This window comes from Anas acuta, chromosome 5 (assembly GCF_963932015.1).
Source record: "Anas acuta chromosome 5, bAnaAcu1.1, whole genome shotgun sequence".
NCBI classification, from domain to species: Eukaryota; Metazoa; Chordata; class Aves; order Anseriformes; family Anatidae; genus Anas; species Anas acuta.
The window spans coordinates 21,000,576-21,024,853 of NC_088983.1; the positions used below are offsets into that span (position 1 = coordinate 21,000,576).

At 38.3% G+C, this 24,278-nt stretch overlaps 1 long non-coding RNA gene across 2 annotated transcripts in view; it reads right to left on the minus strand.

Annotated features, from left to right (window-relative positions):
• Window positions 1–225: 225 nt before the first annotated feature.
• LOC137858163 (uncharacterized) overlaps window positions 226–24,278 on the minus strand; it is a 29,640-nt gene continuing 5,587 nt past the window's right edge. Inside the window, exons 2-6 of one of the 2 annotated variants that reach the window (XR_011097538.1) lie at window positions 14,309–14,943; window positions 4,216–4,254; window positions 3,812–4,069; window positions 2,302–2,543; window positions 226–996 (exon numbers count right to left, since the gene is read on the minus strand). This is a non-coding gene — a long non-coding RNA (uncharacterized lncRNA). Of the gene's footprint in view, window positions 997–2,301; window positions 2,544–3,811; window positions 4,255–14,308; window positions 14,944–24,278 lie in introns of both variants that reach the window. The other variant, XR_011097536.1, reaches the window with a different exon arrangement.

Here is a 24,278-nt window from a genome sequence, read left to right on the forward strand (position 1 = left end):
GTTTACATACTTCTGGATTAAAGACTTATATTGCCAAATTTAATTTTCATTTTCTTTTAAAGCTTATGCATATAATACCATACATAGTACCTTCATGCTAGTCAGCTGAATCTCTAGGACATTCACAGAAAACTATGCAAGATGTGAGCACGTGAAAGGTGTGAGCACATGAAAAGTGAGTGTGTTTGAAATATGAGCAAATATTGGCAGAAGTATCTTGTGATATTTTATTCTTATATATATATGGCAAAAAAATACATAGTCAAGGAGAAATTGTTGTCTGAGGCGGCACAAGCAAAAAGAAGATGCCAAGTGCAGGAGAGCCACATTGATGGGCAGAAACAGGATAACCTTAAGAAATAAGCTTAATGGTCAGAAGGAAGATGCACATGTATATTAAATGCTTACGGCTAGACCGGAACAGATGTAGGAAATCTAAAAATCCAGGAGACCAATTGTGAAAATTTTCCACTGATTGTAATCTGTAGAGGTGGCCTCAAAACACGCTGAATATGCAATTGGCCTGAATAATGTTCCATGTCTAGCTTCTCACAGTTTAAAGTGTCCCTTTCCTATTTACCTGGAAATGTATCTTATTAGCGTCCCAGAATTTAATTCAGTGTTACATCAACAGGTAGTATATAAGTAGGAGTTTAATCAGTGTCAATATTAAGACATATAAACTCATTGTTAAAAATCAGCTAATTATATGAATATGGGATTAGGAAGGAAATTAATACATTTGGTAGGACTTAAGAGAGAATAACAGAAAAACAAGGCTGTGAGGAAGCTCAAGGAGCCAGCTATTCCATCCATGGTAAGAAGAATCATGTCATGGTCACTGTTCAGCCTCCAATGAAAGGAAACTGTGTTTCCCACTCACAAATTTTGGTAAGATATTTTTGAGTAAACTTCAAGTTGGATGTTCTGATGACATCAGGATCCTCAAAATTCTCTCCAGAAAGAAAAGCCTGATGCAGTCCAACATCTGCTGATCTAAGAAAGACACATTTTCAGACATTTATCCACATTCTGATTAATTACTTATTTGGAACAAACCTCCTTAAAGTTGTCCTGTTTAAGCCTCGCTAATTCCCTCATTCCTAAGCCACGATACTGAAGATGTCCATCTCTCCTTTTTGTATTTTTTTCACGGTGTAGAACTACTCCAGCATAATAATTTGTTTGAACTTCAGCATAAAATAAACAGATGTTTTCAGAAGTCACTACAGTGAATAAAGTCACTTAGTACTGAATAAGTTTATTTGTCCAAAACCAATAGTAGAGATGAGACTTCAATATCATTTTCTTTTTGCACTATCCCACAAAAAAATCATCCTATACTCTGTAACACTTCTTCTAATCTAACTTATACCCAGCCACTTAAGATTCTAAGTGAAAATGAATGTTTTGACTAGCAAATATTTTTCTGATGACAGTGTTTCATGAAAAGTATCTTGAACTCCGTTACATCTATGTATTACGAGCAGTTTTTAGACTTGAAATATATCTTCCCCAAATGATCAGAACTGCTCTCATCCCAGTGAAAGAACATTCCTGAATTATTTAAATCAGCACTTTTTTGTGGTACTTTTCTATGTCATCTGCACAGGTATATATTTTGCTGTTGTATGGTGTTTTTTTCTTTCTAAAAAAAAGTCACTGAGTAAAGTAAAGGAATAACACAGATTTCATGGCAGGACTAACACACAGTGATGAACATAACTAATAGACTCGCTGCAAATTTGGTATCCGATCTGGGCACATAGAACTGTCTATCTGTTCTAATCAAAACAGCTCTGGGCTGGTATTCTCAGGAATAAAGAGTCAAAATAAGGTGAAAGTTATTCTCTCTATGCAGAAAAAGATGGCATGTTCATGAAATGACCAATGTGAACATAAAAGAGGGTAAAGAAGAAATAGGACACCTGAGAGGTCTATATTGGAAGTAAATCACTTCAGTAGAACCATCTGTAAAAATCCCAGATGTCTTCCAGAGCAGCTTCTAATAGAATCTGTCAGTAGGAACAGTATCTCTGCTCCACTTCTTGACTGAGAGGGAAGCTCCTTCTTCTATTCCCTCAGTCTGCTCAGACTATGAACAAGAGAAAAAGCAGTGCCCAATTGTGTTCTCCTTTCTCTTTCTGGCTGCAGTTCTGGATATCAGTGGCATGCATGACAACATTCACCTGGCAATATAGGCAGAGACCTAAGAAAGGCTTAAGGTTTATTAGGTGACAACTTCTTTCCTGGAGAAATGAATTCAAACCACTCATTCATATAGAATACAGTAGTTCCTACCTGGAAAACTACATCATCAGTAGAAAATATAATTGCCTTCAGATACACCAAGGGATATAGAGATAGTCAGCAACTTTTGACAGCTATTGCATTCAGTCATGGGGTTCCAAGTAGTTTGGTTTAAAGCAGAAAACTAAGCAAGCTTTGGTGACTCTTTTTTAACTTCCCAGACATCTCATGATTTTGGACATCGTGGAAAATTCTTTGAAACTCCTGTATTCGCAAGTGTAGAAGGTGAAGACCTGTGAAATAAGAACAGAAACACACCAAAAAGGACACGCAGAAAGAACCATTGTCTTGAAAATAGTCTGTAAGATACAGGCACATTTTTTTAAAAGACCAAATGTGCTGGGACATTTGGCAGCAGTGGTAAAGAATGTGACAAGAAAAGCAGTATGCAGTGGAAAATGGGAAACCAGTAAGTAGATTGCACAAATGGATCAAGTCCATCAACTCCATCAACTTTCCATATGTTTAATTCAGCATTTAACTTTTTGTCATTTGGGCCCAAATTCTTAAATTCTGGTATAGATCCAGCTGAGTAAATTTAGTTGGATATCGAATCTGACTTGATGAAATGAAGTAAGCCAAGTTTTTTTCCAGTTCCTGAATATTCAAGAGGAAAAACATGGAAGACTTAAAAGGGACTGTACACTTTGCGCTTTGCATTGTCAGACAACCACAGGATAACACCACTTCCCCTCCCTCCTCCCCCCCCAAGCTGTTACTAGTATGCAAAAAGCTAAAATACAGGTTAATTCATCATCATCAGTATCCCAGAGCTAACAGTCATCACAAAAACGGTGTCATAAAAAATACACAAACCAATGCCTCCACAAAAAAGCTAGCTCATCCTAAATATTGCAGACAGCAGTGCACTTGTTGGGAGAAGTGTACAACACAGACAAACAACCTAAAGATAACTCCTACCCACCAAGACCATTCATCTAACAAACAGATTACTTCTTTGAGTAAAGTTCTCCTTAGTGCACATAATCATATTATAAGCAAAAGACCTTACCACATACTGCCCTAGCCAGGTACTTGTACAGCAAGTCAGTCCTCAGAGTATAAATTGTTCTGGAAGAAGACCTTAACTTGAATCTGTCTTTCAAATTCTCTTCAAATAAAGCTCCTCTTTTTCAAACTGCTCAGAAACAAATTTCTGTACACACACTCATACTGAATTGAATCAGACCGTGCCTAAACAACAATTGCAACACCTTCCAATGCATTTCTCATACCCACCTCACCCCCATCTCAAAGCTCTTCCACAGTGTAACATGCTTTATTCAGCACATTATATGCCATCACAGAAGCTCTGTGATGATAACAACTGCTTATATAGCAGAGTAAACTTTTCTCAGAGTAATCACTAAGTCAGAAATACCCATTTACCATGTGGATAATGGTCTTTCCAAACTATTCATTTTGTTTTACCTTTCAGTCCAGATCTACCACAGAAACCTAAAAAACACCCTCTAAAAACAAAACAAAAAATCATGCTTACTGGTACTTGTAGCCATGGTTTCAAATCATGGTTTTTAACCTTCTACCTGGATCCATTTCCAAATGCAGCTGATGGTGGATATAGCGATGTGATAGTTCATCCCTCATATTAGAGATGTCAGAGCTTCATGTTTATCATCTACAACAAAGTCACCATCAGCTCAAACAACAAAGGCATCATTGGCTCAGACATTTCCAAACTGACTGACTTTGATAGCTTGTACTTGATGGTTTTCAGGAACAGTGAGGGCTGGCTGCTCTGCATGGGAAGGTGAATTATGAGCTGAACATGACCGTGGGTCCAGTGAAATCAGTGAGCCCACTGACCAAGAAGCAGGATGCAAAGCAAGTCTGGGTAAGGATCGAGTCCAGAGACTGGTCAGGGTCAGACAGCACAGTTCTTACCCAGACATCCAGGAGCGGGGAGGCAGATCCAAGGCCAACCTGGAAGCAAAAACAGCAGGTCTGGGTCAGAATCACAGAGATATCAGGCACAAACATAGCTGCTGCACAGTTGTGGAGTTGCATGGGTGGGGAGAGCAGTAAAGTCTCTACTAAAAGCAGCTCCCAAGGGAAAGGAGGGGCAGGGTCTCACTTATAGCTTTATTGACAACAGCTCTTATCAGCAAAGGAGCTGATCTTGGACTCAGCCAGCTGAACTCCTAGAAGGGAGATGCACTCGAGGACCTAACAACAGTCTCACCAGAATCAGCGTAAGTGCTTTCTAAACTGTAAATGCCAATTAGTAATCATCTCTGAAAGCCAAAGAAATATCAAAGGATAAAGAATTGCAACTAAATTGCAACTAAAATCTCAATAATCACAATGAGAAATCTTGACAAGGTGGCCTCAGACATCCTCAGCAAAACACTAGAATGCTATGATGTAAGAATATCTCAACAGAAATGAAAAATGGGTTTCAGGGAAGGCAGACAGAACTTGTCAGATAAAACTTCCATTTCCTGTAACTTTTACTAGGTTGCTTGTTTAAAGGCAAATGAATTTATTGATTTGGATTTTTCCACAGTACTTATATAGCATTGTAATAAATTCTAATGTAACATTTTATTTTATAAGCATCATTTTCAGAAGTAAACTGAACATTGTGAAGTTCAGTGTACTTAAATAATCTTAAAAAAACAAATCTAAGTAAAAAATCTTACCCCAAGAAAGTTGGGTTTGCCTTTGATATCTTTGAGAAAAAAATAAATGCAAAAATTTGTGGAGAAGACATACAGACAGACATGAAGAACCTCAGCTAAAGCTCCCTGATTAAGAAAATTTTTTTTTTTCCTCCTTCTTTCTGTTAGATGATACAATTTCCTTTTTCACTTTCATTTCTTTCACAGTTTTTCAGATGGACATATGATATAGTCACCTCAGTGTTATTCTCTTTTTTTAAATTGAAGTACAGGATGGCATATGCTCATCACAAGCATGCAATTGAGACATTTGTTTCAGTACACTCCTTTGAGACATTCAGACTCCAGCTCTGTACAACACAGTATCATAATATATTCTTTGCACATCATATAACTCATGCAGGCTCAAACACAGGCTAATAAGACTAGTTGCAGTAACTGTTTTGTAGTTAGAGATCTAGAGTAGGAAATGGATAGCACTGTTAGGTGAGATAGAGATGAATAAAAAAAAAAAAAAAAAACACATTCTTTCCATCAATAAATAAAGTCATGCAGGGGAACTAAGCTGTGTCACACCAGCAGTTTACCTAGTTCAATATTCTGATTCTGAAAAAAGCCCACACTTAGTACTTCAAGAGAATGGAAAGCTATTGAACAAGTCCATCACTGTATGACAGATTATTCTCTTCTGATTTGTATAAACAACATACTTGCAGATGCATGCTGACCTCAGCATGACTAAAGGGCAAAGTTCAAAATGTTTCAGGTGTTACTCGTTCCAACTTCATGACCTAGTTCTACTGTATGCTTTCTCTTCCTACATTTTTCAAATACCCATAAACTCATTATGTAAGTCATTACAGCAAATTATTACAGCTCCTAGTGGGGAGAAAAAAAAAAAAAAAAAGCAGGAAGTGTTAGCAATCAGAAACTCTTAAAGGCTAGACCCTTTTCTCTGCTTTTAGCCATATTGCTCTTGGCATGCAAGTTAGCATACTCCAAACTGCAAGCTTGCTCTTGTCAACATATCAAACTTGAGTGCTAATCATTAATAACTCATTCTGAGATAATATTGACAGCTGCTTTGCTTTATTATCAATGCCATCTGTGCCCAGCTCCCCATCTTCTCCTTTCTAATCCTCCTAAGCTTGCTCTCTAAATATTTTTCAGGCTGCAACAAGCAGAATAGAAATAACAGCTTGAGCTTCTTGAGAAATATTACCAGCCAACTAAGGGAGAGCAGAAAAGAAGGAATAATATGATTGTAGAGTCCTGCTGAGTTTTCAGCATAAGTCAGCTTTATGAATAACATGCTGCCAGATGACATTTCCTCACAGTGATCTCCTCCACTGGTTTGAAAAAACAATGTCATACATGTAACATGATCAACTGATCTTATTCTATCTGTAGCAGCACAAAAGCCTCAAAAGACTGATTGGCAGATAACACCACCTGTAGCATTTCTGAGTGTGCTTAATAATATCATATTTGATTTGATCACAAACCTCACAATCACCTAAGGCTGAAGTCAACAAACGTTTATAAAAAAAAAAAAAAAGGTAGCTCTCAGTCTTCTGCTGTGACACTTAAGGATTTTTCACTTGTGAGTTTTCAAGGTTTTTGCATTTCAGTACAGCAATGATAATGAGGAAAAAAAAAATGTCCTTGTTAACTAAACTGTATTCCTGTGAACAAATGAAAAACTTCAGTCTTCAAAAATAAATTTAGCATAACTCATCAAGGACAAGTCAATTTTAAACAGATACTTAACTTGCAAAATTAATATATATTAAAACAATCCTAAAGAAAAAGAACTGAGTGTGTTAATTCAAGCTTCACTTCTGGATCAGCTCAATTCTGATGAAAATGCAGAGATAAACAGTATAAATAGACATGAGATTTGATTGCTCTCTGCTAACATTTCTGGAAGAAGAAGGGAAAAACAGGAAGATTTTCAAAAGAACCATTAAAACCTTTTAAATGTGGATTTTTTTAAAAAAGTAGATGTATTTCAGATCATTCAGTAATTCTATTTTGAGCAGAGGTAGAAGAAGCCTGGAGGTCTAATGCTTCCCTTGAAAGAAGGAGAAAAAAAAAAAAAAAAAAGAACAAAAAAAAGAACTGAAAAAGAACTGTCTTTTTTCTAAGTGAATTTGATCACTTGCAATTTTTAATTCAGGGGAAGGAAAATGATAAACCGTGCTTTCTTCATCTGAGCTTATTCTGAATGCAAAAATTCAAATGCAAATTCTGTCCAAAGCAGAAAGGTCTGGAACAGATGGCAGAAAGTCTTCTGAATGTCAGTTGAAAAGAAGCTGTCAGCAGGAGACAATGATACCTTCAGCAAATAATAAAGAAAAAACTGTACATTAAAGGAGAAGTTAGGTAGCTTTCTAAGAGTACTTGCCAGGAAAAGGAGGGAGTGCTTCCTAGCTGAAGAAGATACAGTTCTAATGACCCAAGGAAGAGACTAGAAGCTCAGCAAGCTTGTCTGTTTTTCCCAGCCACATCGCTGATCTAGTAAAAGACACTATCACCACAAAACTTGCCTCTGTTATGTTCTTAGAAAATGTAGGTTCAGGAAATTCACTACTACCATGCACAAGATACAATTCTCCATAAGGAGAGAGGCTTCAGAAGGATGATTAGAGGCTGTCACTTCAAGGCAAGAATTTGGCAGATCAGTGGTGGCCAGACTACAAAGGATGATGAAGGACGGGAATTATTGCAAGTTCAGCTTTTGTAATTGTCTCACATGGATAACTGACTGGGGCTGATAACATACTGGCAAACCCAACATGGCATTTATTTTATTTTATTTTTTAGCTCAAGTAGTGAAAGTTTGCATCTGTGGAATTCGGTTCTCAATGAATTACCATGATTTCTGTTTTAGTGTATTGTTCATTGTGCTTCCACAGCACATTTCACCCTTGACTGTATCCATTAGTAGTCAGCAGCAAGCAAGCTGATCAGAGTAACCCTGACTCCTGTGGTATCACAGACCCAATCTCAAAAGAAACAAGACCTGTCAGAGAGATATAATGCTTTGGAAACTAGATTTTGTGTCTCCACCCATCTGTAACAAGTCTGAATCCTGAAAAATCAATGTCTGCTTCATGTTACCCAGGCTCTATGGTCCACAATGGGTGACATAAGGAAGAAAGAACACACAAGGAGAAACCAGGCTGATGAGAGCTAACAGTTTAACAGGGCACAAAGTGTGCCCAGGAGCTACTTCTCTCTGCCCCTGATTTAGGACTCTGCATGAGACTGCAGCTGCTTGTGAACAGTGTGAGACCTGACAGGTCTGCTTTGAAAAAGAAAGAAAACTCTTTTTTGTTTGGTTTTTACACTGTCTAGCTGTAAAACACGGCTCCCCTGGATCATGTTTTCAATACCACACACAAAGTCATCGATATTCCTTGTTAGTTTTTATAGGTTAAGCACTGGGAACATTTGATCTTATCTCTCAGTTCTCCATCCCTTCTTGCTATTCAGAGAATAAAAAAAAATAAAAAAATAAAATAAAATAAAAAAATTAAAGCCAGCTCAGTCTTTCCAACAACTAAAAGCAGGAAAAGAAATCTAATTGATGATTTTCAATAATACTGCAAACAGGAATAAGGACTAAAAAACAGTATTGAATGGAATTCTAATTAAGATACTGATTTACATGTTAATGACCAGGTGGAAATCTTTAGTTTGGTCTTTTTTATTGTTATCATTGCTCTAGTCTATTTTAAATAAGAGCAGCTTTATTTATAAATTCTAGTAGCCTCTGACATGCATCATTTACTTACACTTCCACTAAGCTAGCCCTTTATTTCATGGCACTTTCAGTCTCAGGTATAACTATTATTCCCTCCCTTTTGTCAAAACAAAAGGCTTAAGTAATTGTTTTCAGATTTTTAAACATGGAACTAGGCTTCTGAAATCATACTGGATGACATATATGGAAAAGACAATGCTAACTCTGTCTGTATCTCAGCTGGCCCAAATGGCTTGTTAACGATGTGGTTATTGCACTTGGAATTTGCAAAGCACAGAGACTGACAACAAGGTTCAACACCAGGTGTCAAATAGAACTACAGGCCGAACTACAAAGATGCAGAAATTATATTTTTTTCTTCTCATTTTAAAACAAACAAACAAAGCTTTTTGACCTGAATGAACATATACTTCAAAAACAGCAACTGAAAGAATTGCTGGTTTTTGCTGGAGGATGTCTGAAAAGGTCAGTGAAAGTCAGACCAGCAAAACACAGATCAGTCACTGCAAGGAATCTCTTCCCTGTGTAAGCTCTTTAATGTAAAGGAAAGTTGAACGTAGGCAAATCAACCTTGTATCAATATATGGTAGAACTGACTTGCGTTAGACCTGACCTGCCCCAGAGAACTCCCCAAACCTGACATTTTGCATTTACACTTTGTTAGAGGCAACTGAAACTTGGCCTGTGTTCAGAGAGCTTAGAAACTCCTCCTCTTGTTGCAGCTGATGCTGGGACTCTTCTAGGGAAGTACTCAGTACCATCTGGCCCGCTGGCTATCAGCCACGCAATACCTCTGTGAGAGCAGATGGACTAGATGGGAGGTGCTCATCTGGGCAGAGTCCTGGAGCTTATGTGTACAACAGCCAAGTGCACCCTTGAGTGGCATGCCCTCCGAGTTTGTTCTGGCTTGCTCCAGAGACAGCCCTGACAGCACACCCAGCAACAAATTCAGTAACAAATTACATGCATGGTTGATTGATATGAGTGTGCGTTGGGCCTTGGGGACAGGAAAGCATAGATGCAGAAACTCAGACTACAAATAAAGCACCCAGCAGTTTTGGGCTTGCAGGAATCTTCTGGCTGTTTCTGTGGGTGAAATGATGGTAATGGCAGAAAATAGGTCTGGAAGGAAAACCCAGAAGAGATCCAAAGCAGGATCAACTCATGTTTCCAATTATAAAGATTTCACAATTATTTTTCCAGTGCTTCGTTTTCCTTTCCTTTTACTAAGTAGGAAGGCTCTACAACTGACTCATTTCTTTGTCCCTTCTCACCATAACTGTCACTAGTCATCAGTTGACTGGTTCTTTGTTGTTTTCTTTTTTTTTAATTCTAAGTATCTTTCATTTTCTCAAGTGGATTTTGTCTTTGACTAGAACCTTTTGGTTAAGTGACTCAACAGACTAGGAAAGAGTAAATCTACTAGGCTGGCGGGCGGTCACCAGTGGGGTCCCTCCAGGCTCCATTTTAGGGCCAGTACTTTTCAATATTTTTATAAACGATCTGGATGTAGGAATAGAAGGTATTTTGAGCAAGTTTGCTGATGACACCAAACTTGGAGGAGTTGTGGACTCGAATGAGGGTGGAAAGGCCTTGCAGAGGGATCTGGATAGGTTGGAGAGCTGGGCGATCACCAACCGCATGAAGTTCAATAAGAGCAAGTGCCGGGTCCTGCACCTGGGACGGGGAAACCCTGGCTGCACGTACAGACTGGGCGATGAGACGCTGGAGAGCAGCCTAGAAGAGAGGGATCTGGGGGTCGTGGTAGACAGCAAGTTGAATATGAGCCAGCAGTGTGCCCTGGCAGCCAGGAGGGCCAACCGTGTCCTGGGGTGCATCAAGCACAGCATCGCTAGTAGGTCGAGGGAGGTGATTGTCCCGCTCTACTCTGCGCTGGTGCGGCCTCACCTCGAGTACTGTGTGCAGTTCTGGGCACCACAGTATAAAAAGGACATGAAACTGTTGGAGAGTGTCCAGAGGAGGGCTACGAAGATGGTGAAAGGCCTGGAGGGGAAGACGTACGAGGAATGGCTGAGGGCACTGGGCCTGTTCAGCCTGGAGAAGAGGAGGCTGAGGGGAGACCTCATCGCAGTCTACAACTTCCTCGTAAGGGGGTGTCGAGAGGCAGGAGACCTTTTCTCCATTAACACCAGCGACAGGACCTGCGGGAACGGGGTTAAGCTGAGGCAGGGGAAGTTTAGGCTTGATATCAGGAGGGGGTTCTTCACAGAGAGAGTGGTTGCACACTGGAACAGGCTCCCCAGGGAAGTGGTCACTGCACCGAGCCTGTCTGAATTTAAGAAGAGATTGGACTGTGCACTTAGTCACATGGTCTGAACTTTTGGGTAGACCTGTGCGGTGTCAAGAGTTGGACTTGATGATCCTTAAGGGTCCCTTCCAACTCAGGATATTCTATGATTCTATGATTCTACTCCATATTTAAGAAGACTAGATGGATCTCATGAGGGAAAAGGCGAATAACCGAAGGGAAGCCACCACATTTTTTGTACCTGAGTTTTGATAAAGTTTTCTCTGGAAACCTGCTGATTACAACCATGCATAACAGCCCGTACTACACTGTGCACAGCACTGCTACATGAAACAGTGCTAATTGCTTGCTGTTTGTCTTTGTTATCCGGAACACCTCTGATTCTCTGATTTGTAACTCATCTTATAAAGATGTTGAAATCCCCTGTCTACAAAAGGTTTTAAGACTATCTTTCCCATAGGCTATGGTAATACGTGTCTATCACTAAACTGCAATTTAAAAAAAAAAAAAAAGCCTATCATAAATGCTCATATTTTGCATTATATTTTAAAAATCTGAATCTGTGTTGGAAAAAAATAATAATAATAATTTTTGCTACCATTTGATTAGTGCTCGGTAGTGAACTACTGCTAAGGCTGAATACATTTAAGCAGGAAAGTAAGGAATATGTAACTCCACATATCAAGCGTTTGGGCTATCAAGTATATATTCACCTACAGAGGTTGATCAATTCTGTGTGCTAAGACTTCAGTCCAAAGAAAATCTATGCTCTTCAGGAAAGTAAATCAGCCCCAAGCAAAGAAAAAATAAATAAATAAAAAATAAAAAGTATATATATAAATAAATAAATAACATTTTAAAATGGAACTGGTGTTGAATGAATGGAAATATACAAACTCTTTTTTATTTAGGAACAGAAACTGTACACAAAAAGCTGGAAAAATGACTGCATAGAACTGGTTCCATGCCAAGATCTTCTGCTTACTTCCATTGGCATAATGGCCTTTTTGGTCAGGATGCCAAGTCTGCTATAATCAGCGGAGTTAAGGGCTCTCAACACTTCACAAGATTGGGCCCTAATTGCTGCAAATCTAGTTAATGCCAAGGGGGAGACACAGGCATCAGGATTTGGGCCTTTGCCCCAAAAGAGCAGCACAAATAACATCCATATTCATTAGGCAGTTGACAAGAGAATGCTGAGCGCTGGACTGTACAGCAGTCTGCCTGCAAATTTGATGAATTAAAAAAAAATAATGAGCTTAGGGTTCAAAAGGTTTCCTTTCATGTGCATCAGGCATTTTCATGAAACACAAGTAACTACACAAATTTGCTATTTAGTAATAATGGGTCATGTCAGAGCTGGGTATCTCTTGATCTCCTGTTGAGATGACAGCATGCACCACAAACCAGTTTTCTGCCAGCATGAAATGAGTGTTAGCAGATTTACCCTTAATGAGCTCATCACACTGAAGTACCAGTTAAAGGGAGCAGGTCACAGATTATGTTTGTTTAGTTGCCCTGACGTGTCTTGTTTGTTAATTCAACACACAATTGTGGTGGTGTTGGTAGGAAGCACCCCCAATCTACTGTGCCTGACCAACCTCTGCAGTGACATTTACAAACTTTCTCTTTGCCAGAACCTGGGGTAAATCGATACTACTCCAAGTTATGCAGTTGAACAAATTTGATCTGTGCCAACTTTGGATATGGCCATATATATTTTCTACTCTCACCGTCTTTTCCGATCTTATTCTCTATTGAAAACTGTTAAACAGAGCTTGGGGTATGAGAACAGTTTCCAGTTTCCAGCCCTATTATACACATACTTTCAGATTGTGTTACTGTTTATGTTTACCATTCTCTTGCACCTTGTATGTGGCAGAAACCTCATTTGTACAAGCCCTTTGGATCCAAGGATGATTAAAGCATAACAGGAAGATTAGAAATGAGAGGGGACAGACCTATCATGCAATGATACCACTAAATCTGCTGAAAGAGACCCGCATTATGTAGTCTTGAAGGTATGTAAGAAAAGTGGGATGAGCCAGTGGGGTATTACCAGATCACATAATAGCATGCACAGCAACATTAGCAGATATTTATGTATAGAGAACACCTCAGTCCTTCAATTCCTCCCACACACAATGAATCCATGCCCACCTTTTGCTGTAATGCCTTCTGCACTGCAGAACACCCTCTACGTGAAAGGAGGTGACTTCTTAGAGGAAGATCTTCAAGACTCATCCAGCTCACTTTTAAATATTTCGTCTTGGATTTCATAGATGAAGCAGAATGCTATATAGCTGTATGAGCATTTAACAGCAAATGCAATTTTCACTGAAATCCATTTGGGGTTACAGCCCATTTGGTATTTCAAGGCAATGCACCATTTGAAACTGCCAAAGCTTTAGTAGGGCATATAGATCACACAGTAGCATCTCCTCTGTGTCAAGATAAGCTTAAGCTGTAACTTTGATGGTGAAGATAGTTAAAAGGTCTCCTATTTCCCCCTTTGCTTCAGTTTTGTTCATAGAACTATTTGGGAAATCACATTACAAACTGACTCTGAAACAATTCAGCTTGAAGATAACCGTTTCCCTTTTCAGGTGAAGAGGAGCTGAATCCAGAACACAGAGTGTGCAACTGCACTAACAGTTGGGCTGGCACAGAGGAGGGGCAATATGGTGTTGCAAGACAACTCTAGCAAGCAACGGAGATCGAGAGCTTCTTAAGCAATATTTAGTGGTTTTAGTCAGTATCTTGTACAACTCTACACTTCCTTGAAAATTACTTCTATTGATGACTAGTTCTTGTGATTCAAAGTATATTATCACCAATGATCTGGTCCTTCACAGTTTGTCCCTTGAGATTCTAAAAGGATAAAGGGATTTTTCATTGCCTTCAGACTAAATTATACTCCACAAGAGGCAATCATTTGTAAATCAGGTAAACACAAGAAAAACATAAATAGTAATGGTGTCAGAGCTGGCTTCCCTCTGAAAGCAAGGAAGTGAAGACAAGAATGAAATGTCATTACTGGTAAATGATAAACTCCACCCCAACAGAAAAAGCATTTAACTGATAGAAAGAGGGGCAATACCCATATAAAACACCTGTAGAGCAGGTTTTGTTGGGTATACAGGTAGCCGCAAGACAGAGTTCAGTAATGCTGAGAGTAGACCAATGAGAATGCCAGTATGTAAACTCTCACCTGGAAGTACAGGTTGTACAGAAAACCTGTTCTGAGCAGCTTTTGTTGTTGTTTTGTTTGCTTGTTTGCATGTGTGATAAGAAAGCTGTACTGTCAATATTACTTACCAAGTGTTGCCTCTGCTTCAAATAAGATGGCTGGGTCCATCTTCACTTTAGACAGCATGAAACTTCACACTTCATCTCCATAATCTTCATCCTGGTTATCCCTTCATATATTTTCCTTCTCTCTTGCCCCAGAGTTGATTGGTTTGGCTCTTAAAGGACCTCTCTTTTGCAGCTCTTAGTTTGCTCTTACCAATAATCCCCTGCATTGCTGCTTCAGACACCACAGAACATGTCCAGTCATTACCTCACCTCTTTCCAGATGTCTTAGATCTTCTGTGTTTAGTTTTTGCTTAATTGCAGGGACTGAATAAAAACAAGCATCCACCACTTTCTTCCTCTCTTTGTAGTTAACAGAAATTTAAGCATCACTGCAGTACAAACATGGAGGTTAAGTCTGTATTTAACAAATAGTACTGCCAAAACTTTAGGGCTTTGTTCTGTCCTTACTCTTGCACAAATGAAAAGGAATTTGGCTAGTGTATAAGTAAAAACTGAGGATTAAATAATGTTTCATTCACTGAGTTCCAATGGTTCTATTTATTTCAAGCTACTACTTAAGAATACAAGAATACAGGACTGTGGATGCAAGCAAAAATGGCAAATCTGTTTTTCACCACAGGAAGTTTTGTTGAGACCTGTAAGAAATAAAGATTGTGGGAAAATACTGGGTATTATCTTGTCATCTATTTCATGATTTTAGCAACCCCCAATTGCCTCAGATTACATAGTTTTTGATGTATTTCTTTAAGGCAACAACCCTTAGAAGTATTTTTTCAAATACATCCTCCTTGGCTTTTGCATACTTGTTACCTAAATCAATATCCAAGTAATTAATCCTACAATCAAAGCCTTAGGCCTTCTTACTGTCTTTTATCTGTAAATAAATTTCCCAATCCTCTCCTTTCTCTAATTGCTCCAGAGGTCTCCAGGGAAACATCATCCAGCTCCTTTCAATGCCCTTAACTTCTTCTCAAACTGTGTTATTTGACAAAGTTATGCTGTTTCTCCTTACAGATTCAGTAATCAGCCCTCTCCAGGATACGCCATCCTTTCTTCTGCTTTATTTGGTTTCTTGTTTTTGGCAACTCCTGTATTCTGCTTAGTCTCTTGATGTTTTCCAGGCTTGTCTATGATGCTATATGAATACTGCACATGTATATGCCTTAGCAACAAGTAACTCCTTAATTCTGTAGTTTTGAGCTATGCGCTTTAAGAACTTGCTTGGAATGTATTTACCTTGTACTTTGAAATTTAACAGGCTTGTAAGACACAGACTTGAACACTGACTAAAAGAACCTAAAAACAAGAAAAACTTTCTATAAAAGAAAAGATCAGGACTCTGGACTAGCACTTAGAAGATCTGAGATTACTTCTTGATTCATAAATTCTGCATGTGATCATCAGTTACAGCTACATTATAAAACAGAAGTCTCTAAAGGCATAATGAAGTTCAGCTTCAGACCATTCCCTCTTCAAATCATTGCCTTGGAGATGAATTGGAGAGATGCCGTATGTCCTAGGGTGTTCATGTACTAGCAGTATATTTGATGACATTAGTCCTCGTGTGCTTCAGAAAATATAGCCTAGATCCATATATAGTCTTCATTTGCCCATTTACAATCTGCACTTGCAGCCTCTTAGAACTTCCCTTACCTAGCAGTGTAGACAGAACATTATTGACTTTTAGCTCTATTTCTTGCCTTTAGCAACTCTTTTTCTCCTGTTCTTAACTATTGAGATTGTAACATACTATAGGCATAAAATGCTTAATGAGCAAACTGTTAGGGTATACACACGAGTAACAGTAATTAGGACTACACAAACTGTTCAAACAAGTGTCTTATAATCTGAATAAAATCAACAAAGTTTCAGCAAAAAAAAATCTGATTACCTTTACCTTTTAATATTTTCTGTACAAATTTGGAGCCCTTTATATTAAGAAACCATTTTATTATGAAGATTCCTCACCTGTGTGTCAACAGAATTATCAAGAAACCTTTTTCTAAGAAAAATTCTGTGGGATTGCCAGGGATGATGCAATTCCAAAATGCTTTCAATCCACCTTACAAGTTAAACGATTTTATAAAATATGCTCCTTTTGTTATGTTATTTTTTGGTGTCAGTCAACCGCTTGGATTTTTAGCAGCCACTCTATGGCATATCTTAGAGGAGTTTTCCTTACATTTGTACTGCTAATTACTTGAATTTATTAAATATTCTTAGAGTTGTGCTGATGCCAAAAGAACCACTTACAGTCTAAACAGAAACTCAGTTAAAAATGCAAGCTGCTCTGATTAGGTCCCAGAGATCTTACCAGGACGTCAACACAAGAGATACTAACAATCTCTTGGTGATAACCATCAGTCCTCAAAAAAAAATAAAACCAGAGCCTCTTCAACCATTCCTAAATCTGATAAATGGGGAACAGGGTGGAGAAGTAGAAACTAAACAAATCACTTGTCAAATCACTTGTTTAGTAGAAACTAAACAAATCACACGTCAGAGGTTCTTGAGGCTTCTGCAGCCCTCTGGCGATTAATGCAGTAGATCTGTGCCTTAGGAGACTTCCTCTTGGTGCCCACCAGGCAGTCACCACAACGTGCCCCAGCACCAAGGACACAAAAGTAAAGCAGGCAGTGGGATCTGAGCTACGGGAATTAATTTCACCAATCATCTTAATTAATTTTAATTGATTAATTTAATTAATTGATTGATTTAATTAATTTAAATGTCATTAATCACTTCATTTCTCCAATGACAGAATCGTGGTGGGAGCCAAAACAGCACAAAGCAAACAGGCAATCTGGAGATTAAAGTTAAATGCAAAGCAGTTAAAGCTAAATTAATGGTGCAAACATGGCACATCGCTATATTACAAGGTCATGGCTGCTCTGTCAGACCAGGACTGCAGCCACCTTCATTGTTCTCACAGCCAAGGACTGTATCCACCTCCCATTCCCTTCACTAGGCTTGATCCCAATTTGCATTTCCAGCTTGACCTTGGATCTGTCTCCTAGTCATGGACTTCCTGATGGTCTGGACTGCTCCCTGATGCCTTGTGTGGTGCTGAAGCTGAATCAGGGGAGCAAAGGAGGTTGCCTCAGAGCTACAGTCTCTCCCAGTGGCTGACAAGGACAGTTCCAGTTTGCCAGTTTGTTTCCTTCTTTGTTTTCTGTAATAGGATGCCATTCCCATCAAGACTTGCTAAAGCCTAATCTTCATCTGAATAACATTGTTGTGATCCCATGGTTATGATTGAGGTGCTCCTGTTGCTTTGTCACCTTCTGAGGATCACAGGCGACTGAGGGGAAGTTGGCAGAATGCTCTATGCCAAATGTGTTAAAATGGATTCAAACTCATCTTTCTTCAGGTTCCATAAAAGCTGCACACTCACATTGTCTGTTTCAGCTTACTTCTGTGACTTGATCTTTGTTCTTCTGTTATTCCCACTACCCTGTAAATCAAGCTGTTCATTTAAATCTGCCATAATCTCCTTCATATGTTCTACTTCAGAGTCTCCAGTCTATAGAATAAACTGCCTGAGTTGATTTTCAGGACACCAGTATGCCCATTTAAGTCTTTTTAAATGATGTACAGACTGTACCTGCCAAAGCAGCTTGGTAATTGTGTTGATTTAAAGTTCAAGTCTCAGCAAAGAGTTGTTCCACCTCTCCCCCCCGGAAAGTAATCCTCAAATAAAATACAGCTGTATTTCTAATACACAAGACTCTTTTCTCCTACTCTTCCCATTCTTTGCCTTTCAATTGCCATCACTAAATGAACCATATAATCTTAATTCCTTGTGCATACCATCAAAGCGCATTAATGAGTCATCTCAGAAGCCAGGTAAACTGATTTTGAGTACACTGAGAGGAGATCTCTTAGGGCGATGCCATCATTATTCAGAGTAATTTCACACTTCAAATCTTTGGACAGAAATACAGGGATATATTTTTCTGTAGTGGATAGCCACAAATGTCATACTAAATACTAACACAGCATTGCATTTTTATACATAATTTATCATTCATTTGGACTGAATTCCATTTCTGCCTTGTGGATCAAAAATAGTCAAGGAGTTAACAATATGTTGAACAGTTAAGTACCTGGTTCTTGTGTGACCTGTAGCCTACACCCTTATTCCAACTTTAATCATGCAGACAAGTACATGGTAGTTTTCTGCACATCAGTGAAGGATACAGAGCAGAACCTTATTACTTGGTAATTTAATGTGACATTTTCAAGGAAAATAAAAGATATAGCCTTTTTCTCTCCTCCCGCATCCCCCCCTGCTTTTATTTTTGTCAAAACTACACTATGTGGGTTGACTTGAAATTTAACCAGGGGACAGCCAACAGGAAATGGGTGTTTTGGATTCTCTGTAACTAAACCTGGAAACAGTGTTGAGCCTCACTTCTCAAAAGTGGAAATATATCCTAATTACTGAAAAGTTCAAAGAAAGTTCAAGTTTCGATATGAACACAAGGAACAATTTCAGCAACTAGGTAAGTCTCAGGCTTGGTTAATCAACACTTCCATACGTAGCTTTAGTGATCTTAATAGCACTGTCTTACAATTCATTAAAAGGACAGTGAAATTGCATTTGACAAAGTACATAGGTAGTGGTAGTCTCAAGTTAAAGTTTTTATAGCAAAACTGAGATACAAGGACTGAGATACATAACTTTGAGGATACCAAATTCTCTGTTCAGACACAATACTGAAAACTGCATGTTCCAGGGGTTAGAGTCAACTGTATGAAGGAAGCAAGAGCTTAAATTCCCCAGAACTTCAGAAAACTGCAAAATACCCAAATAGTTGTGTGGTTGTGTGTGCTATACTGGCAAGCAATACAAAAAAATAAAAATAAAAAATAAATCAACATATCTTGTGCCTGACAATGAGTGATCCTTGAATCATTTGATATGTCTTAGCAGCTTCAGTTATCTCAAGCACAGGAGGCCATTTATGAAATTCTAATACAGAAACATGAATTCCAGGCAAAATGAAACATAGAGGCTACAAAAAGAGCACGAGCGTACAGGAGATTTTGCAACTCATAGGAAGCTCAAGAACTGATCTTGTTATTTGGGGGGATTCAGCACAAGGAAAGATGAGCTCATAATAGAGATCAAACAGACAGAATCCTGAATTGGAATTTATCCAGCACAGACAGCCTCCTGGTCCATAATAAAGTGTTTTAAGGTACAGCACCATTTTGGCAACATAGGCACAGGAAGAACTTTGCAACAGAGACCAAGTGGGAAATCAAGGAAGCACAGCACAATAAGCTGCACACGTTACTTGGAAAAGAAAACCTTGGTCATCAGAGAAAAGAACTCCCTTTTAGGACTGAATGTCTGTTAAATCTCCTGTCTCACTGGAAAAATGAGAAATTTGAAGTAATTACCAAAAAGTCTCAGGACGCTCCCATGAAACATAAAGTAGTGTTATCAAATCCAACCTTTGTTAATAAATTAATAATTTTTCATGTGCGTAAAAATCAAGTGCTTTTTAAAAACCTCTAGAAATTCTCTAAGGCTTTAAAGAATGATATTTAGGAGGCAAGTACAGGTGCATAATGATAAAAAATTCTTGATTATATCCTGAAACATTACATCCACAACATCATAATGAATAAAATAACTTAAGTGAACAGCATACCAGTAGCATCTTTAAGGAATCAGGTGAAGAATCTACAAACACAGCTGAAAGATTGTGTTGCATGTTTCATCAGGATTGTTCATGAATATTTATGTCACATATTTAGTCTAACATAAAAGGCTACTGTCAAGTAGAAATCATGAGTCAGATCCCAAGAGCCCATTCAAAGTTCCAGGCTGCTTTTTCATCTTTTATACTGTTTACTTTGCACCCTTCAGTCATTTTGAAATACAACAGTAGGCTGATCTTGCTCTGCCCACAGCACAGATGGCAAGAATCAGCACCTAAAATTCAAATTATACTTTGTAGACATGGGATGGATTAGAGGTGATTAGGACATCCTTTTGACACAGTAATTATAATTCTGATATGTTATAGAAGTCTTATCACTTTTAAAGTCATTTTTATTCCAAAGGCAAAATTATTCCCAAACAATGATTTACTGATTTTTCTTTACACCTGGACTTATCCTGTTTTCTAGCATTCACCAATAAAGCCTATCACTGTATATTCAGTATGGCATTGATCATGAGTACTGAAGAGTTCAGAACTTGTGTCATTGCCCAAAAGATACTTGATAGGAAAGATACTTGTGCAGTGAAACAGAGTTGTACAGAATCAAGCTGGGTAGGTAGCAAGCCTGGTAATAACCTCACTGAACAAACAAAACATTTCCCCTACCTGAGTAAAGATAATTCTGGATCAGAGAAGATGAAAAGTTGGAGGACAGACCGAGGACAAGAAACAAACCTTACTACTTTAGAGGCAGCAACCTAAACACACTCCTATATGAGTATGGGGAATCACTGGCAGAGCTTCTATTACTACCTTGTTCAAAACCCTGTTTATGACAAAAGATCACCAGCTGGTCCTCTTCATCTGATGAATAATGCAGTGGCTAGCAGCAAGAATATCTGATCAGATGATTATGTGGAAACTGTTTTGATCAGGACAGGGAACACACACCAGCCAGTCTCAGTGGAGGAACTCCCTGACAGTGTTGTTTCATAGGTTAATAACTGCTGGTTGCCTTTCCATCCTCTTCTTTACCCTCCACTATTGTCTTTAAGAAAGGAAGGTTAGATCCTCTCTTCCCTTCTCCTTTTTATTACAATGCTAGAGGTTAAGTAAAGATAAGAAAGGCAATTAAAATGGATCTGTCACAAGTTTGCTATTCTGATGTGTCATGCTGTATCCCTTCTCTGCAGTAAGCTGACACTCTAAGACAGTAATTGAAATTCTTCGCTCAAGACAGCTCATAACTAATATGGTGATTTTCATTACCTGTTCCTCTGAATATAGCAAAGATGAATGTGTATTAAACTAGAAAAACTGGCAGCTGCTTGGTCCTGGAGAAAATCACTGCTTTCTTCATTGAGCACCATCAAAGCCACATGGCAACAATGTTCAGTAGTATTGGGAAAAAAAAAATGTTGAGGCTCAAATCCATTCAAAGTAGCTGCCACTTCTCCCAGACACTTGGAAGCACCTCTGAACAATCCCTCTCTTTTAATCATAGCACTTACTTTACGTCTCCCTGACAAAAAAAAAAAAAAAAAAAAAAAAAAAAATGCTACTCAGCTTCTCCACGAGATGAGCCAGTAAACAAGTTCAAATGAAACCTAAATCTGCTCCAATTGTTCCACACAGTTTGGAAAGCCATGGAGTATCCTATCGGGTGGAGACCAGGATTTACGGGGGTAAAGATTATGCTCCAACCACTACCCAAGCCCTGCTGTACAGAGAGCAGAAGTCTAGTCAGGCATTCAGAAAATAAATCATCATGAATAAAAATGTGATAAAGAAATGAGAGGGCAGGAACGTCTACCTTGGATGCTGCATCCCATCTAAGCATTTCACGTACACACAACGTAAATTCTAGTGTTGTTTGTACTGCCTATTTGTTTCCCTGACAGAAGTACAAAGAGGAGAGATGGTATTTATGGTGGTAGTTGTTCCAGTGTGAGAGATTATGAAAAAATGCAACATCCCAGTCAATTTGCAGTCTCCTGGCTCTTCAGGATAGCAGAGTCTCTACTGTCATTTTCATGTGCCAGGAATGATCATCCATGTGGCTTTTCTGGAAATCTCTAAAATACATTATGTTGGCTGAACCCCAGTAGAATCATGGATGGACCAAAAGGGAAAAAATGCAGAGTTATGTGTTTAGAATTCAGCATTGCCATAAATCCTCTTAACTTAAAAAGCCTTTCTGAGAAACTTGGAAAATTCAACATCCAAAATCTGAATGCTGAAGTTCTACTTCATTTCTCGCACTTTTCTCCTAATAATGACATTGAAGGAAAGCACTACCCTGTGAATCAGCTGCAGTGCCAAGAAAATAGGGAAAAACTGTTGGCATTTTCATATTTCATTGATGTATAATTATGTGAACTGAAATGACAAATGCTTTCATGCAAAACTCCACAAGGGAGAGATTGTGTATAGATATATCCAAGAGCTGTCTTCTAAGTTATTGAATGGCCTCATTGGTTTGAAGAACAGACTTCTTTATTATCTGATTTTGACTCATAAACAGAAATGCAAAGAAACTGGTTTTGTTTGTTGTTTTTTGTTTGATATGTGTTTTTTACTGTATGTTAGCTTGATACAATTTCTTTGCCAAAACTCCATTATGAAGAAAGGCAGCTGCTGAACAAGCAGTGCAGAAGAATTTACAGTGTAGGAAAAGCTTGAAGAGAGGCACAAATATGAGCCAGGTACATTATCTATTTTTAATATCTATTTATCTATTTAACTATTTTTCACAGTTTTGTAAAAATATATCAGACAACAGTGAGTTCAAGTTTCATTCTCCAGGTGAAGTTTAGGCAACTGAAAAGACAATGTGAAAGGTATAATTTTCAATCTTTCAATCTTGTGAATAATTTAGTTCCTTGGTTTCACAACCAGAGAAAGCAACAGCTTCTATGTACTATAGAACAAGCAATACCAGCCAAATGTAACATAGGGGAATCTCTTTCCTGGCCTGTGCACATGCACAGATTCCTACTCAGAGATACCATTTCAAGCCAACAAACAGAATAATCTCTTAGAGTCAATCTAAACATTTCCTTGACAATACTCAAATGGAAATGATCCGTTTGATCCATCCAAACATTACATCGATTTAAACAGATTACCCAAAGTGAAACAGCTACCTAAGTCTCAGATATCGACCTGTCTATTTTTCAGTCAAAAGCACTCTGACTTACAGGTTTGGAGTGATTTTCGGTATTTCAAACATGTTGTGCTTCTCTTGGCAAATGATGGCTTCTACCCATCTGGCAGAACATGAATCACAGTCAATCAGAAGCATAGCCCAACTCTTGTTATGAATTTGAGACAGTCAAAGCTATAGAATTAAACAAGGCTTTCATATTTCCAGGCAGATCTGGTCTCCCAGAGTGTAATTTCAAGCCCATGTTTACTGCAGGTGGTCATAAACACTGCTAGCAAACATTGTGGCCCCCCTGAAGTTTTAAGTAGTTAGTAGAGATGAGTGACTACAGGAAGTGGAATGTAAAATTGAATCTATGCAGTAATTGGAAGCCTCCGTTTGTATCCTTAAAACTAAAACTGGCCCTAGATTAACAGAAAAATGTTTCCATGTTATCTATGGGTTTTATGGACTGCAGTTAGATCCAAATGTGAAAAACTGTTCAAATGGAGAGAAACTATACAATTTACTACAGGCTTTTTGATAAGGCTTTAACCAGAAGGAGTTGGCTACCACAAGTATCTGAGACAAGTAGCTGCTGCCACTAAATTGTTCAACTATTTCAAACACAAAATGGGTTCATGACATGCTTTTAAAGACTTTAAATTCCATTAAAACAGATATTTTTTCCACCTCCACACTATTTCCTTGGTTATTTCCATAAAAGATGGTATAGTAAAACTTGCTTTTATTTGCCACTAGAGGTGGCAGGCTGATTTATACCAGAGAAAGATCTGGCTTTTTCCACCAAATTCATCCCCTGAGTAACATCACAGACTTTGTAAATGCTGTATTAAGGGGGAAAAAATGGCCCATCACCATAATCTATCATTTGCTTGGTGTTTTAAATATTAATTTAATTTCAGTCCAGTTGGAAAGCTATAATATTGTTGCAAAAGTTAATAGACTATTATTGGCCCATATATCTGCTTTGGCACTTGTTTTTAAATTAATAAAAAGTACTCCTAATTCAATAAGAAGTGCAAGGAAATACAGATTTTCAAAATTAAATACCATGTCTGAATGACATATATTAGTACCATTCAACAATGACAAAGTCAAACTGCACTTATTACACAGTAATTAC